This window comes from Bubalus bubalis, chromosome 6 (genome assembly GCF_019923935.1).
Source record: "Bubalus bubalis isolate 160015118507 breed Murrah chromosome 6, NDDB_SH_1, whole genome shotgun sequence".
In the NCBI taxonomy this organism is placed as follows: domain Eukaryota; kingdom Metazoa; phylum Chordata; class Mammalia; order Artiodactyla; family Bovidae; genus Bubalus; species Bubalus bubalis.
This window is the reverse complement of record NC_059162.1, coordinates 2,903,681-2,919,808: the sequence shown is the minus strand read 5'-3', so window position 1 is coordinate 2,919,808 and position 16,128 is coordinate 2,903,681. Positions and strand designations below refer to the sequence as shown.

General features: G+C 41.2%; 1 long non-coding RNA gene across 1 annotated transcript in view; it reads left to right on the top strand.

Moving 5' to 3' along the window:
* LOC123333947 overlaps positions 1 to 16,128 on the top strand; it is a 75,703-nt gene that overhangs the window by 44,118 nt on the left and 15,457 nt on the right. The window lies entirely within an intron of this gene.

The window sequence follows — 16,128 nt, the reverse complement described above, 5'->3', positions numbered from 1 at the left end:
CAGTAGGCAGTGATCAAGACCATCCTCAAGAAAAAGAAAGGCAAAAAGGCAAAATGGTTGTCTGAGGAGGGCTTACAAATAGCTGTGAAGAGAAGAGACGTGAAATTCAAGGGAGAAAAGGAAAGATATACCCATTTGAATGCAGAGTTCCAAAGAACAGCAAGGAGAGATAAGAAAGCCTCCCTCAGTGATCAGTGCAAAGAAATAGAGGAAAACAATAGAATGGGAAAGACTAGAGAGCTCCTCAAGAAAATTAGAGATACCAAGGGAACATTTCATGCAAAGATGGGCTCAATAAAGGACAGAAATGGTATGGACTTAACAGAAGCAGAAGATATTAAGAAGAGGTGGCAAGAATACACAGAACTATACAATAAAGATCTTCATGACCCAGATAACCACGATGGTGTGATCACTGACCTAGAGCCAGACATCCTGGAATGTGAAGTCAAGTGGGCCTTAGGAAGCATCGGTACAAAGCTAGTGGAGGTGACGGAATTCCAGTTGAGCTGTTTCAAATCCTAAAAGATGATGCTATTAGTGCTGCACTCAATATGCCAGCAAATCTGGAAAAATCAGCAGTGGCCACAGAACTGGAAAAGGTCAGTTTTCATTCCAATCCTAAAGAAAGACAATGCCAAAGGATGTTCAAACTACCGCACAATTGCACTCATCTCACACATTAGCAAAGTAATGCTCAAAATTCTCCAAGCCAGGCTTCAACAGTACATGAACCATAAACTTCCAGATGTTCAAACTGTATTTAGAAAAGGCAGAGGTACCAGAGATCAAATTGCCAACATCTGTTGGATCATTGAAAAAGTGAGAGAGTTCCATAAAAACATCTACTTCTGCTTTAATGACTATGCCAAAGCCTTTGACTATGTGGATCACAACAGACTGTGGAAAATTCTGAAAGAGATGGGAATACCAGACCATCTGACCTGCCTCCTAAGAAATCTGTATGCAGGTCAAGAAGCAACAGTTAGAACTGGACATGGAACAACAGACTGGTTTCAAATCAGGAAAGGAGTACATCAAGGCTGTACATTGTCATCCTGCTTATTTAACTTATATGCAGAGCACATCATGAGAAATGCTGGACTGGATGAAGCACAAGCTGGAATCAAGATTGCTGGGAGAAATATCAATAACCTCAGATATGCAGATGACACCACCCTTATGGCAGAAAGTAAAGAAGAACTGAAGAGCCTCTTGATAAAAGTGAAAGAGGAAAGTGAAAAAGTTGGCTTAAAACTCAGCATTCATAAAACCAAGATCATGGCATCACTTCATGGCAAATAGATGGGGAAACAATGGAAACAGTGACAGACTTTATTTTTTGGGCTCCAAAATCACTGCAGATGGTGACTGCAGCCATGAAATTAAAAGATGCTTGCTGTGTGGAAGAAAAGCTATGACCACCCTAGACAGCACATTAAAAAGCAGAGACATTACTTTGTCAGCAAAGGTCCGTCTAGTCAATGCTATGGTTTTTCCATTGGTCATGTATGGATGTGAGAGTTGGACCATAATGAAAGCTGAGTGTTGAAGAACTGATGCTTTTGAACTGTAGTGTTGGAGAAGACTCTGGAGAGTCTTTTGGACTGCAAGGAGATCCAACCATTCAATCCTAAAGGAAATCATTCCAGAATATTTATTGGAAGGACTGATTCTGAAGCTGAAACTCCAATAATTTGGCTACGTGATGGGAAGAACTCACTCATTGGAAAAGACCCTAATGCTGGGAATGACTGAAGGCACGAGAAGGGGATGACAGAGGATGAGATGGCTGGATGGCATCACTGACTCAATGGACATGAGTTTGGGTAAGCTCCAGAGTTGGTGATGGACTGGGAAGCCTGGCCTACTGCAGCCCATGGGGTCTCAAAAAGTTGGACACGACTGAGCAACTGAACTGATCTGAACAGAATCCTGTCATCTTAAAATGTAAATTGTGGGAGTGGGTCTAGTAAGATCTTTGAAACTTTGAGACATTCTTGTGATTTATTGTAATAACCAATTTAAAAAGTATACAGCTCCCTTGCTTAGACTAGCGAGGGGGCACTCTCCATCCCCCTTCCGATGTGTGTGTCAGAAGCTTACTCTGTCCCTTTTATACTTTAATGAAACTCTGCTACACAAAAGCTCTTGATTGATCAAGGCTGGTCCCTGGTCCCGAAGCTAAATCTTCTTCAGAGATCATGAATGTGACATATCTTTTCAGTGAATTAAACTTTTTATCATAATGAAGTTTTCTCTTAATCTCTAGTAATGCCTTTTAGACATAAAGTCTGTAGTAGAGCTCACCAGCTTTATTTGAGCTAGCATTTATATGGCCTATCTTTCTTTTTCATTTTCCTGCCAATCTCTCTGTTTCCTTTTCTTGTATGTGTGTCTCCTGTAAAGAGCACATGACTCTGTTTTGTTTTTATACTGAAGCTGATAATCTTGCCTTTTAATCAGAGCATTGAGTCTACTTATGCTTAATGTAATCATTGGCATGTTTAGGTTTAAATCTCTCATCTTACTCTGTGCTTTTCTTCATCTCACCTGCTTAAAGTTCCTTTCCCTGCACCCCTTTTCTCTTCTTTTGGATTGAGTTTTAAAATTCATCTCCCTCTTTTATTAGCTGGACAGTTATACACTATTATTGTCCTTTTATTGGTTACCTAAGAGACTGTAATATGCATCCTGACTCATCATAGTCCACAGTTAATTGGTATTTTTGAAATTTTCTTGAAAAATCCAAAGATCTTGGGTATTAGTAAATTCTTGTATCCCCTTCTGATATCTGCCATAGTTGTTGCATATTTCAACATATATATCTTATGCTCCATAAGACACATTTTTATTGGCTTACATAGCCAATATCACACATACATTTTCTCTTTTCTGTTCTCTTCATTTTTTCCTACAGGTATATCATTCCACATGGGATAATTTTTCTTCCACTTAAAACACTCATGTTTAGGGTTCCTGTAGTAGAGATCTGCTTGTGGCAAACTCTCAGTTTCATTTGTCTGATAATGCCTGTATCTAATTTCGTTTTTGTTCTCTGCCTCCAGTGAGGTTTTTTGTTTGCTTCTCTGAGGCCCCTGGTGGCCCAGTCAATCAGGGGTTATCTTCACCCAGCTTCAGGGGCTGAGATGCTTAGAAGCTGAGTCACAGTCACTACGAGGGCTGGTTTACCTGTGTTTCACCCTCACAGCTCCTCGAGCTTCCAAACAAAGGTAGGCAGGTTTTATGAGGCCATCTCGATCAAACTTTGTCTCACTGCAGCCTGGAAGCTTTAAAACTCTCTGAAATTAGCAAATATTCTCAAGCCCAAGGTTGGGAAATCTATTCACTTTACCAGCCCTGTTAGGAACCTGGCTCCTGATTGGTGGCCACTTCAGGACTTTTCATTCATAAAAGGGACTTTCAGCTTTACCAGCTATATAATGTAGCAGCCACCTACATACATCTCCAAGGGGAACTCGAGGAAGGTACCACTCAGCCTCCTGCCCCCTGCCTGTCTCCAGATCAGATCATTTATATCTGCCTTCTCAGAAGACTGATTCCTGAAGCTCAGCCCATGCAAAGAATTTTCCAAGATTTCAGATCTAGTATGAGTCTCTATGCTGCATACCCATAAGTGGTACTAATTCCATTCTGACCCTAAAGATGTCATAAATGCTTTGTTATCACTCACCCAGCACAGGAAAGTGAGCCTGGAGAGAGGAAAGGGCCTTGACATTAATGTTATCAAGAGTATGTAGTCCAAAAAGGGATCTGTCAGGCTTCATCATGGGCTGTTGATGGGTTAACTCAGTTAAAGGCTCTCATTTCATTAGGGGGAGGAGACTATAATTACATCTTGAAGCTCATAAGTAAAGGGTTATGATAGTTAAATAACTGAGGAGGGCTCCACAACATTCAATAATACAATCAGGTTAGGCCTAGGGAGAAAATATAATCATTGGATCAAAGATGACCCTTGTTTTTCATTAGTCCTCACTAAGATTGTCAGTGGAGATGATTTGTTTTCTATTCATTTCATTTGGCTCTAAAGAGTATGCTATTTCCTTCAATATTCCCCCAAGAAAAAATACCAGGAACCTCACCAAAGTTAATAAAAACAAACCAAAAAGCAACCACAACAAACAGCCTCACTTTAAGCCAGAAATCTCATATCCAATTTGGAGATAAGGAAGCTAATTCAAAGTTGACCTGACTATATATGGATTCAAGTCGCTTTGAGATATATATTTCTCTTTACCATTTACAAAGCTTTGTCACCTGCTCTGTCTTGTTTAATTTATCCTCACAATAGCAGTCTACAGAGTCGCAAAGAGTCAGACACACTGAAGTGACTGAGCAAGCATGCACAACAGCTTTTATGCCCATTTTTCAGGTATAGAGAAAATTTAGAGATGCTCGATTCAACAATCACTGAACATCTACTCCCTACTAGGCAATGTGTAGGTGTGGGGAGGCCATCAATCATACAGATGACTTGCAGAGCTGGGATTGAGCCTTGCTCTTCCTCCTCAGGATCTGAGTCTAATTGTGACCTTGAAGCTAGGCCAACAGAATTAGCCCCACTGACTAGGGGAGAGATGTAAGATGTTTGTCCCCCAATTAGGTACACATCAGATCCTCTATTTTTAAAAAATCCATCTTAAACCACTTAAGTGAAATCAGTTTTAAAATAAGAGATTTATTCTCTCTCTTTTTGCTCATAAGAAGGAGAAGCCTGGAAAGACAGATGAGAATGTTCTGAAAGAAAATGAAAAAGTCCCATCATGTGAGCAGCAGGAGCTTGCAATGTTCTGCATAGCAAAACTATCAGCCTTTCCTTGTAGATTATTTTTGGTGCCTGGAATGTTCTGGTCCAGGGACCAATATTTCTCTTTATAAAGAATAATTCAACACAACAAAAGCTATGTCTTGTCACCAGTCATTCTGTTATGCATATGGAATTATCAGTTGTGTCTAGCCTACTGCCTGACAATTTGTAGCTCAACCAATGTTCCCTAAACTTAAATGATATCTACAAATACTTCTGTGGGGCTTAGGAGTGCTTCAGTAAAAGAATAGTCATGAAAACTTAGGTGCTTTACATGGCACAGTTTTCCCGGTAGCTGGAAAATATTTCTTTATGCACCAAAACTTTTCACTCAAAACTTTCCTTAATGTCCTCAGGTGGGATTACCATCCCCTCGTCTGTGCTTCTACTTATTTTATTTTAACCCTTATTATTACACTGGATTACAATGATTAGTTTATACCAGAGACACCTCATACACAAATTTAATTTACAGACTGACATCTGTGACTCTTCTGTATTAATGTCGCTCCCAGTCAACTGGGAGCCTGCTGTGTCCTGTGTCTGCTTCCTTTTCATGAGGCCTGATATGAGTATATAAAGGCAGAGAGGATAGAAAGAAGGAAGGATGGAAATAAGAAAGGAAGGGAGGAAGGGAGGGAAGGAGAAGGAAGGGAAGAAGTCATCTGAAAATACTGGAGAACAAACAGGATAGGGCAGAATCACCAAACCGAGATCCAGGAGAAGATGGAAATAGAGAGAAGTGGGGCTACTACCTTTTTCTTGATAGCAGTGGGTGTCACTTAAGTACATTGGTGGAGTCTGGGGGTGAAACATGGCAAAAGTGAGGGTTGGAGCTAGAGAGCTCCAGTGGAGAGGGGCTGCCAAAGCAAAGATTAAGCATCTTGAGAGGTGAGAGGCATTGTTATGTCTACATCTGGTCTTCTCCTTCCAAAATTCACTCCCCTTCCACACATGCCAGTGCTTTTCAAGGGTTCATAGGAACAGAAAGAACCCACATTCCAACTGTCAATAGCAGAGTATTCTTCATCTCTGTTGAATTAATATAGTCATTCTTTTTTAAAAATATTTATTTTATACTGGAGTATACTTGATTAATAAAGTTGTGTTAGTTTCAGATGTACAGCAAAGTGATTGAGTTATACATAAACATATATCTTTTCTTTTTCAAATTCTTTCCCCATTTAGGCTATTATAGAATATAGAGCAGAGTTCCCTGTGCTATACAGTAGCTCCCTGTTGGTTATCTATTTAAAATATAGTAGTGTATACATGTCAATCCCAAACTACCTATCTATTCCTTCCCACTGGTAAAAATAAATTCATTCTCTAAGTCTGTGGGTCTGTTTCTGTTTTGTAAATAAGTTCACTTGTATCATCTTTTTTAGGTTTCACATATAAGTGATTCCACATATTTGTTTCTCTCTGTCTAACTTCACTTAATATTGATATGATAGTATCCAGATCCATCCATGTTGCTACAAGTGGATTATTTCATTCTTTTAATGGGCCTTCCCTTGTGGATCAATGATGAAGAATCTGCCTGCAATGCAGAAGACACAGGTTCGATCCCTGGATCAGGAATGGCTACCCACTCCAGTACTCTTGCCTGGAGAATTCTATGGACAGGAGAATCTGGTGGGCTACACAGTCCATGGGGTTGCAAAGAATCAGATACAACTGAGCTGAGTAATATTCCATTGTATACATGCTATTGAGCACAATCTATCCAATATCACAATAATCAAAGTCTATGCCCAAGCCACTAATGCCAAAGAAGCTGAAGTTGAATGGGTCTATGAAGACCTACAAGACCTTCTAGAACTAACACCAAAAAAAGAATGTCCTTTTCATCATAGGGGACTGGAATGGAAAAGTAGTAAGTCAAGTGTTAACTTGAGTAACAGGCAAATTTGGCCTTGGAATACAAAATGAAGCAGGGAAAAGGCTAACCAAGTTTTGCCAAGAGAACACACTGGTTAAAGCAAACACACTCTTCCAACAACACAAGAGACGACTGCACATAGACATCACCAGATGGTCAATACCAAAATAAGATTGATTATATTCTTTGCAGCCAAATATGGAGAAGCTCTATACAGTCAGCAAAAACAAGACTGGCAGCAGCTGACTATGGCTCAGATCATGAACTCCTTATTTCAAAATTCAGACTTAAATTGAAGAAAGTAGGGAAAACCACTCGGAGAAGGCAATGGCACCCCACTCCAGTACTCTTGCCTGGAAAGTCCCATGGACGGAGGAGCCTGGAAGGCTGCAGTCCATGGGGTTGCTAAGAGTTGGACATGACTGAGCGACTTCACTTTCACTTTTCACTTTCATGCATTGGAGAAGGAAATGGCAACCCACTCCAGTGTTCTTGCCTGGAGAATCCCAGGGACAAGGGAGCCTGGTGGGCTGCTGTCTATGGGGTCGCACAGAGTCGGACATGACTGAAGTGACTTAGCAGCAGCAGCAGGGAAAACCACTAGACCATTCAGTATGACCTAAGTCAAATCCCTTACGATTATACAGTGGAAGTGAGAAGTAGATTCAAGGGATTAGATCTGAGAGTGCCTGAAGATGTATGGACGGAGGTTCATGACATTGTACAGGGGGCAGTGATCAAGACCATCCTCAAGAAAAAGAAAGGCAAAATGATTGTCTGAAGAGGACTTACTGAGAAAATAAGAGAAGTGAAAGGCAAAGGAGAATAGGAAAGATATACCCGTCTGAATGCAGAATTCCAAAGAATAGCAAGGAGAAATAAGAAAGCCTTCCTAAGTGACCAATACAAAGGAATAGAGGAAAAAAATAGAATGGGAAAGACTGGAGATCTCCTCAAGAAAATTAGAGATACCAAGGGAACATTTCATGCAAAGATGGGCACAATAAAGGACAGAAATGGTGTGGATGAGGTGATGAAATTCCTGTTGAGCTATTTCAAGTCCTGAAAGATGATGCTGTGAAAGTGCTGCACTCAATATGCCAGCAAATTTGGAAAACTCAGCAGTGACCACAGGACTGGAAAAGGTCAGCTTTCATTCTAACCCCAAAGAGCAATGCTGAAGGATGTTCAAACTGCACAATGCACTCATTTTACATGCTAACAAAGTAATGTTCAAAATTCTCCAAGCCAGGCTTCAACAGTATGTGAATCGTGAACTTCCAGATGTTCAAGCTGGTTTTAGAAAAGGCAGAGGAACCAGAGATCAAATTGCCACTATCAGTTGGATCATAGAAAAAGCAATAGAATTCCAGAAAAACATCTGCTTCTGCTTCATTGACAATGCTAAAGCCTTTGACTGAGTGGATCACACAAACTGGAAAATTCTTCAAGACATGGGCATACTGGATCGATTCGCCTGCCTCCTGAGAAATCTTTATGCAGGTCAAGAAGCAATAGTTAGAACTAGACATGGAACAATGGACTGGTTCTAAATTAGGAAAGGAATATGTCAAGGCTGTGCATTTTCACCCTGCTTATTTAACTTCTATGCAGAGTACATCATGTGAAATGCTGGGCTAGATGAAGCACAAGCGTAAATCAAGATTGCTGGGAGAATTATCAATAACCTCAGATATGCAGATGACACCACCCTTATGGCAGAAAGTGAAGGGGAACCAAAGAGCCTTTGATGAAGGTGAAAGAGGAGAGTGAAAAATCTGGCTTACAACTCAACATTCAAAAAACTAAGATCATGGCAATCGGTCCCATCACTTCATGGCTAATAGATGGGGAAACAATGGAAGCAGTGACAGACTTTATTTTCTTCAGCTCCAAAATTACTGCAGATGGTGACTGTAGCCACAAAATCAAAAGACACTTGCTTCTTGGAAGAAAAGCTATGACAAACCTGGACAGAATATTAAAAAGCAGAGACTTTGTCAACAAAAGTCCATATAGTCAAAGCTATGGTTTTTGCATTAGTCATGCATGGATATGAGAGTTGGACCATAAAGAAGGCTGAGTGCTGAAAAATTGTTGCCTTTTTGCTGTGGTGTTGGAGAAGACTCTTGAGAGTCTCTCTTTTTTTTAAAAAAATAATTAATTTATTTTTACTGGAGGATAGTTTACAATATCGTGGGGTTTTTTTGCCATACATTGACATGAATCAGTGATGGATGTACATATGTCTCCCCATTATGAACCCCCCTCCCAACTCCCTGCCCACCCCATCCCTCAGAGTTGTCCCCGAGCACTGGCTTTGAGGGCCCTGCTTCATGCATGAAACTTGCACTGGTCATCTATTTTACATATGTTAATATACATGTTTCAATGCTATTCTCTCAAATCATCCCACCCTCGCCTTCTCCCACAGAGTCCAAAGGTCTGTTCTTTACATCTGTGTGTCTTTTGCTGCCCTGCATATAGGATCATTGTTACCATCTTTTAATATACTGTATTGGTGTTTCTCTTTCTGACTAACTTCACTCTGTATAATAGATTCCAGTTTCATCCACCTCATTAGAACTGACTCAAATGCATTCTTTTTTGTAGCTTAGTAATATTCCATTGTGTACATCTACCACAACTTCCTTACCCATTCATCTGCTGATAGACATCTAGGTTGCTTCCATGTCCTAGCTATTGTGAACAGTGCTGTGATGAACATTGGGGTTTCTTTCAATTCTGGTTTCCTTGATGTGTATGCCCAGCAGTGGGATTGCTAGGTCATATGGCAGTTCTATTTCCAGTTTTTTAAAGAATCTCCACACTGTTCTCCATAGTGGCTGTACCAGTTTGCATTCCCATCAAAAGTATTAGAGAGCTCCCTTTTCTCCACATGCTCTCCAGCATTTATTATTTGTAGACTTTTTGATGGTGGCCATTCGCACAGAGTCGGACACGACCAAAGCGATGCAGCAGCCGCAGCAGCATTCTGACCAGTGTGAGATGATACCTCATGTTTTGATTTGCATTTCTTGAATAATGAGTGATGCTGAGCATCTTTTCATGTGTTTATTATCCATCTGTATGTCTGCTTTGGAGAAATGTCTGTTTAGTTCTTTGGCTCACTTTGTGATTGGGTTGTTCATTTTTATGGTATGAGCTGCTTTAGCTGCTTGTATATTTTGGAGATTAATTCTTTGTCAGTTGTTTCATTTGCTATTATTTTCTCCCATTCTGAAGGTTGCCTTTTCATCTTGCTTATAGTTTCCTTCATTGTGCAAAAGCTTTTAAGGTTAATTAGGTCCCATTTGCTTATTTTTATTTTTATTTCCATTACTCTGGGAGGTGGGCCATAGAAGATCTTGTGGTGGTTTATGCTAAAGAGGGTTCTGCTTGTGTTTTCCTCTAAGAGTTTTATACTTTCTGGTCTTACATTTAGATCTTTAATCCATGTTGCATTTAATTTTGTGTATGGTGTTAGAAAGAGTTCTAGTTTCATTCTTTTATAGGTGGTTGACCAGTTTTCCCAGTCTCACTTGTTAGAGATTGTTTTTTCTCCATTGTATATTTTTGTCTCCTTTGTCAAAGATAATGTGTCCATAGGTGCATGGATTTATCTCTGAGCTTTCTATTTTGTTCCATTGATCTATATTTCTGTCTTTGAGGCAGTACCATACTGTCTTGATGACTGTAGCTCTGTAGTATAGTCTGAAGTCAGGAAGGTTGATTCCTCTAGTTCTATTCCACTTTCTCTTGAGAGTCCCTTGGACTGAAAGGAAATCAAACCAGTCAATCCTAAATGAAATCAATTCTGAATATTCATTGGAAGGACTGATGCTGAAATTGAAACTCCAATATTTTGGCCACTTGATGCAAAAAGCCAACTCATTAGAAAAGACCCTGGTGCTGGGAAAGATTGAAGGCAGGAGGAGAAGTGGATGACAGAGGATGAGATAGTCAGACGGCATCACTGACTCAATTGACATGAGTTTGAGCATGCTCCAGGAGGTGGTGAAGGACAGGGAAGCCTGGAATGCTGCAGTCCATGGGGTCACAAAGAGTTGGACATGACTGAGCAACTCAGCAACAACCAACAGCACTCTATCTTCCAGAGATTCTGCTTAGGGCTTAATATGCATCATTGTGTTTTATAATTATTACAATCCTTTTGAATCAGTTACTATTTACAGATAAGGAAATTATACTTGGTGCCTTGGTATTTTTCATCTATAAAATAGAACTGATATCTATCTCATTAGGATGCTGTGAGGATTAAATGAGATCATATATATAAGTTCCTGAGACAGAGTGGGGGTTCAGTTGATATTCTTTCCCTACCCTGGACCCAGTTCTAATCAACTGAGTTAGCCAATGTAACAAATCACATAAAAACTCAGTGACTTGAGACAATAATATTTATTTATTATCTCTAGCAATTATTGTTGGTAGGGAATTTGAGACTAGCTTGGTTGGGTGCCTCTAGCTTGGTGGTTTTTTATAAAGTTCCGGTTAGATGTCAGCTGTGGCCACATCATCTGAAGGCTTGACTGAGGCTGGAACATCAAATGTCTCACTTACATGACTGGCAAGTTGGTGCTGACTGGCTGTTGGCAGGAGGTCTGAATTCCCAGAGCACACGCGCCTCTTCACAGGGCTGCTTGTGTGTCTTCACAATGTTTTGAGCATGACCACGGTCTGAGTGAGCTACGCAAGAGACCAAAGTGGAACCTGCAGTGTTATTCATCATCAGGAAAGACTGGAGCCTTGAAAATCATGCACTTCTGCTGCATTCTACTGGCCACACCAGGCCAGCCCTGATTCATGGGGGGAGGAGACAAAAGGTCAAACACCAGAAGAGGGTCCCTGGACTGACACACTGTGCCCTATTTCTGGATCCACAGCTGTGCCACGCTGTCTTATCCCATTTTAACTCCCCGTGTGTTGGGTGTTGAGTTGGTATGTTTCAGCAGCTACTCCTGGCTCCTCAGGGCAGATAGGGACTGTGCCCTGCTTCATGTTTTCTAGAGTTCTGAGAATGCTGTTTATAATTAGCCAAGCAATAATACCACCGCTGAGCTAACTCCAAGGCTCATCTGCTTGTTTCTCTGGAGGTTTTTAAATAGACAGGGATGTGCTAATGACACAGTACATTACCTGTCTGTTACTGTTTGGCAGGCAGTGTGGAAATGTGACTAATGTATGGCAAAACCACTACACTATTGTAAAGTAATTAGTCTCCAATTAAAATGACTAAATTTGTAAAAAAAAATTAATAAAAGGAGTTGTTAATCAGTATTAAAGCAGCTCCCTGGCATTGTTGCAAAGCAGGCGCCAATGGCTGGAAGGCTGAGCTTCCGTAGTGCCTGGGGCCTGACAACACACCCTTTGAGTGCTAATGGGCAAGACCCAGGCGCAGAGATGGATGAGCTTACTAGGACACATTCCAGGAGGTCCCAGAGCCCTGACCAAATCAGGCTCATTACTACTGGCATTTTCTCATTCCCTCTGCACTTTGAAGGTGTTGAGTTTGCTCCCACACTCAACATCATTCTCAGGGAGGAAGCCTATGAAGTGTAATCGTAGCTGATGTGCTGATGAGTCTCATCTGTGTGTTTACTTTGCCTACCACCAAACCTGTGTCCTGAGTCCAGCCTGCTTACTGCTTGTTTCCATTTGGAGATCTCACAAGCATGCTGAAAACTGAACACGTAACTTTATTCCCACCCAAATTCGTGAATCCTTTTATGTTTTCCACCTCCATAAATGTCACTGATGCACACAAGGGCCCTGTGAGCCTCCTAGGCACAAAGCCGTTCCGTGTCCCTCATTTCTTAGATTATAGGAAACAGCCTTCATTAAGCCTCCATGACCTTTTCTGAGTTCAAACGGGCAGATTCACGCAGTTGTTAACTAGAAGTTGTTAACTAGTTGTGAGACCAGGGAGAAACAAACAATCAAGAGCAGCCTTGGGGTAAGGTCCTTGTCCCCATCAACAAATACATACAATAATATCTTTGAGCTACTTACAGATGCTGAGACCACCCCCCCTCCCCCCAACCCTCCAGGTGGGAGAAGTTACTGTTGGTCTGCTGCTCATAGCAGTAAACCCCAGACCAGTTGGACCTGAAGGTTGATAATGCTGACACCTACTTACCTCAACACCAAGCCATCTCCAAGGAAGGACATACAGTTTCAAGAACATTAGCCCAATGTGGTCACCTTTGCCTAGGAGTATAGTAAAAAAACTATCATTTTCTACTTCACCCAAATCTCTGTCTCTGAGACTCAATTTGGCAATAGTGTACAGAGAACCTGAACTTTGACATTAGCACCACCATTTCTCACTTTTGCTCCATCCAGACACCCGAATGGGAGGGCATGAGGATTAAGAGGGAAGGGTAGGAGGATGGGAGCTTGTGTGTAGGCCTGCATCTTAGACCAGCCATTGACAAAGTGGGCGGTCTTTTGCAATTTCCTCCACTTGATGTCTCCATTTCTTCTTTAGAAATGGAGCTAACGATAGAGACAATCCACGGAGTTAGAATTAAATAAGACGCTTTATGCCTGTTATATAGCAAGAGCTCAGTCTGTGCTCTAAGAATCATTAGGCTCTTTGGATTCTAGCTCCTAAACATTTCCTGAATTCATTTACTTCTTAACATTTGCCACGACCCAGCCTGGGTCACCATCATTACTCAGCTGGACAAGTGCTTCCTGATGGAATCTCTGCAGCCAGGAAGATATTTTAAAAGTACAAATGTGAGTGATGTCACATCCCTCTCAAGCCCAACTCCTTTGTTCTTGGGATTTGGGACAAATTCCTTGCACGGACCACAGGGCTGTGCAGACTTTTCCCCTGCCTGCCTCTCTAGCCTCATCACCCACTCCCCTTATTGAGTTTCTGTCAGTTCCTCTAATGGACCAGTTATCTCTTACCTTCAGGCCTCACACATACTTTTTCCTCTTCAAAGAAAATTCCCCCTGTCAAGCCCATTCTCATCGTTCACCATGGATCTTATTGTTGAGAAAGAAAAGGAGAGGCAGGTAGAGGTGAAATCAGATCAGGATGTTTTATCTCTTCATTTCAAACTATTCTAGGCCTTCAATAGACCCAAGGGTGGAGGGGATTTTTGACTCTAGGTGTCTTCATTGAAGAGCTGGGGATGGAAGATTTTTCAGCCAGAGCTAGAGTTTTCCTGGGTGAGTCCTGTGACACCTCCAGCTCTGCCTCTTTGCCTGGCCCTCAGTCCCTTTCAGTTTTTTTAAATCTCAGTTACACATCACACGTTTGAGAATGTTTGCAGGAACTTGGCCTGGCTTTCCTCACCTCTTCCCTCAGTCACGCCTCTTAATCTCCCCTTACCTTCTCCTACAATCAATTAAGATTTCTGAAATTATGTATCATCTGGCAGAGATCAGGCTTACCTGTGTATCCTTGGTGTGTACATAGTGATGGGTGCTTAATAGATATGTGTTGAAGTAACATATGAATGTGTTGCTACAATTTTGCAAGTCTGTGCTATGAATATCCAAGGGGCCACCAAGGCATCCTATCTGTTGATGATTTACTGTTATTTCAGAACTGGGTACATAAATCAGATTCTTAGCTTAAATGTGTTTGGCATTTCCTTGGGGGAAAAAAGAAGAAAGATAAGTAGAATTCCTATGTTTACCAAACAAATACTTATTGAGCTTTCATATATACCAGAAAATGTGGAAGACGCAAAGATGAATGTGACGTAGTTCTAGGCTTCCTATTATCATGGAATTTTTGGTCAGGAATTAAGTGAGTTATTGAACAAATATTTGTGGAATGAATGAATAAATGATGAATATGGGCTTCCCAGGTGGCTCAGTGGTGAAGAATCCTCCTGCCAAGCAGGAGACACAGGTTCGATCCCTGGGTTGGAAAGAACCCCTGGAGAAGGAAATGGCAATCCGCTCCAGTATTCTTGCCTGGAAAATTCCAGACAGAGGAGCCCAGCACGTACAGTCCATGGGTCACAAAAGAGTTGAACATGACTTAGGCACAAAACAACGAGTATTTAATGTTATAAAAGGAAAGTTCTTAAGCATTATAATTGGAGACATCTGAATGTGTGTTGTTACAGTGCAGTAAGAAATCTATCTTCAGATTCACTTATTCATTTTTTTTCACTTAACCAAATTAGTTACTTACCTATTATACTATTATACTTATCTGTTATCTATTATATTTCAAGTATACTGATTGATTTCTGGATGGGAGCCACCAATCCCACCAAAAAGCGTGGAAAAATATCATGGACTTTTGAAGATCAAATCAAATGTCCACACAAAAGAGCTATTTGCAATTTAAATGTGAAGTCACAAGGCTTTGTAATAAACTGGCCAATAAACAAACCCTGGGAATTTCTTGTGAGAAGATTAGGTTTAGTAGTTTCCTTAAATTATAAAAGCAGTAAAAATCTAGGGAACTTCTGATTTGTTTATCTTCCATATGTAAGGTCATAGCATCAATCTGTACTTGGGAAGGGCTGCCAGACCCTTGGGCTTGTTTGTTAACCAAGTAAACTTGGTTTACAAACAGTGTAAACTGTTACAATCAGTGTAAACTGCACTGATGCGCAGTTTCTGCCTGCACATCAGTGATTTTCAACTTTTACAGACACATTGCCTTTGGAAAATCTGCTGAAAGCAATGAATTCTCTCCCCAAGAAAATGCAGGCCCAGTGTGTTTTGCATTCAGGTCTAGTTCTGATACCCTGGGACCCAGAGGCAGGGACCCTGGAGTGGAACCATATGTGTGAACCCATGTGGTCCCCCAAAGGTTGCTGTTGTTACTTTGAAGTTGGGACTTTCATACCATAATGACATCATACTGAGACTGAGCACAGGGTACATTTCAACATCTGTTTGATGTAATTCATTTGAGGGGCACCTCCTGGCAAATGGTGGTAGCTCTAGACCTATGCATTAATAAGGGTCCAGGGCAACTTCTACATACCAGGGGGTGCCCCACATTGCATGTTTTACACATGCAGTGATGTCTTCTTTGCCGGAGCAAAGAGATCCAGAACTAAAATCCAGAAAGGCCTTTTAATATGGATTGCAGTGGATCCTGGGCCCATGACGGTTCAGTTAGGGTTGGTGATAAGTAGCACTGAGGTTAGGATTGGATCGAATGAAGGCTGATAGTAATGGCTCTGGCTTCTGTTCACTGAATGGCCTTTCCTGCCACTGTTCTGCTCCTCATTACAAGGGAAGTGCGAGGTAGGAACACAGTCTCTTTCTGTCAATGTCATCAGACCTCTCAGTGCCTCCAGTGCTGGAAACCTTCATTTGCATCACTTTGAATCACTGCCCTTTTCTCCCCAGGAACCTGGCATAGTTTCCACAAGGGCAAGATTAGATGCTAATCTGAGGG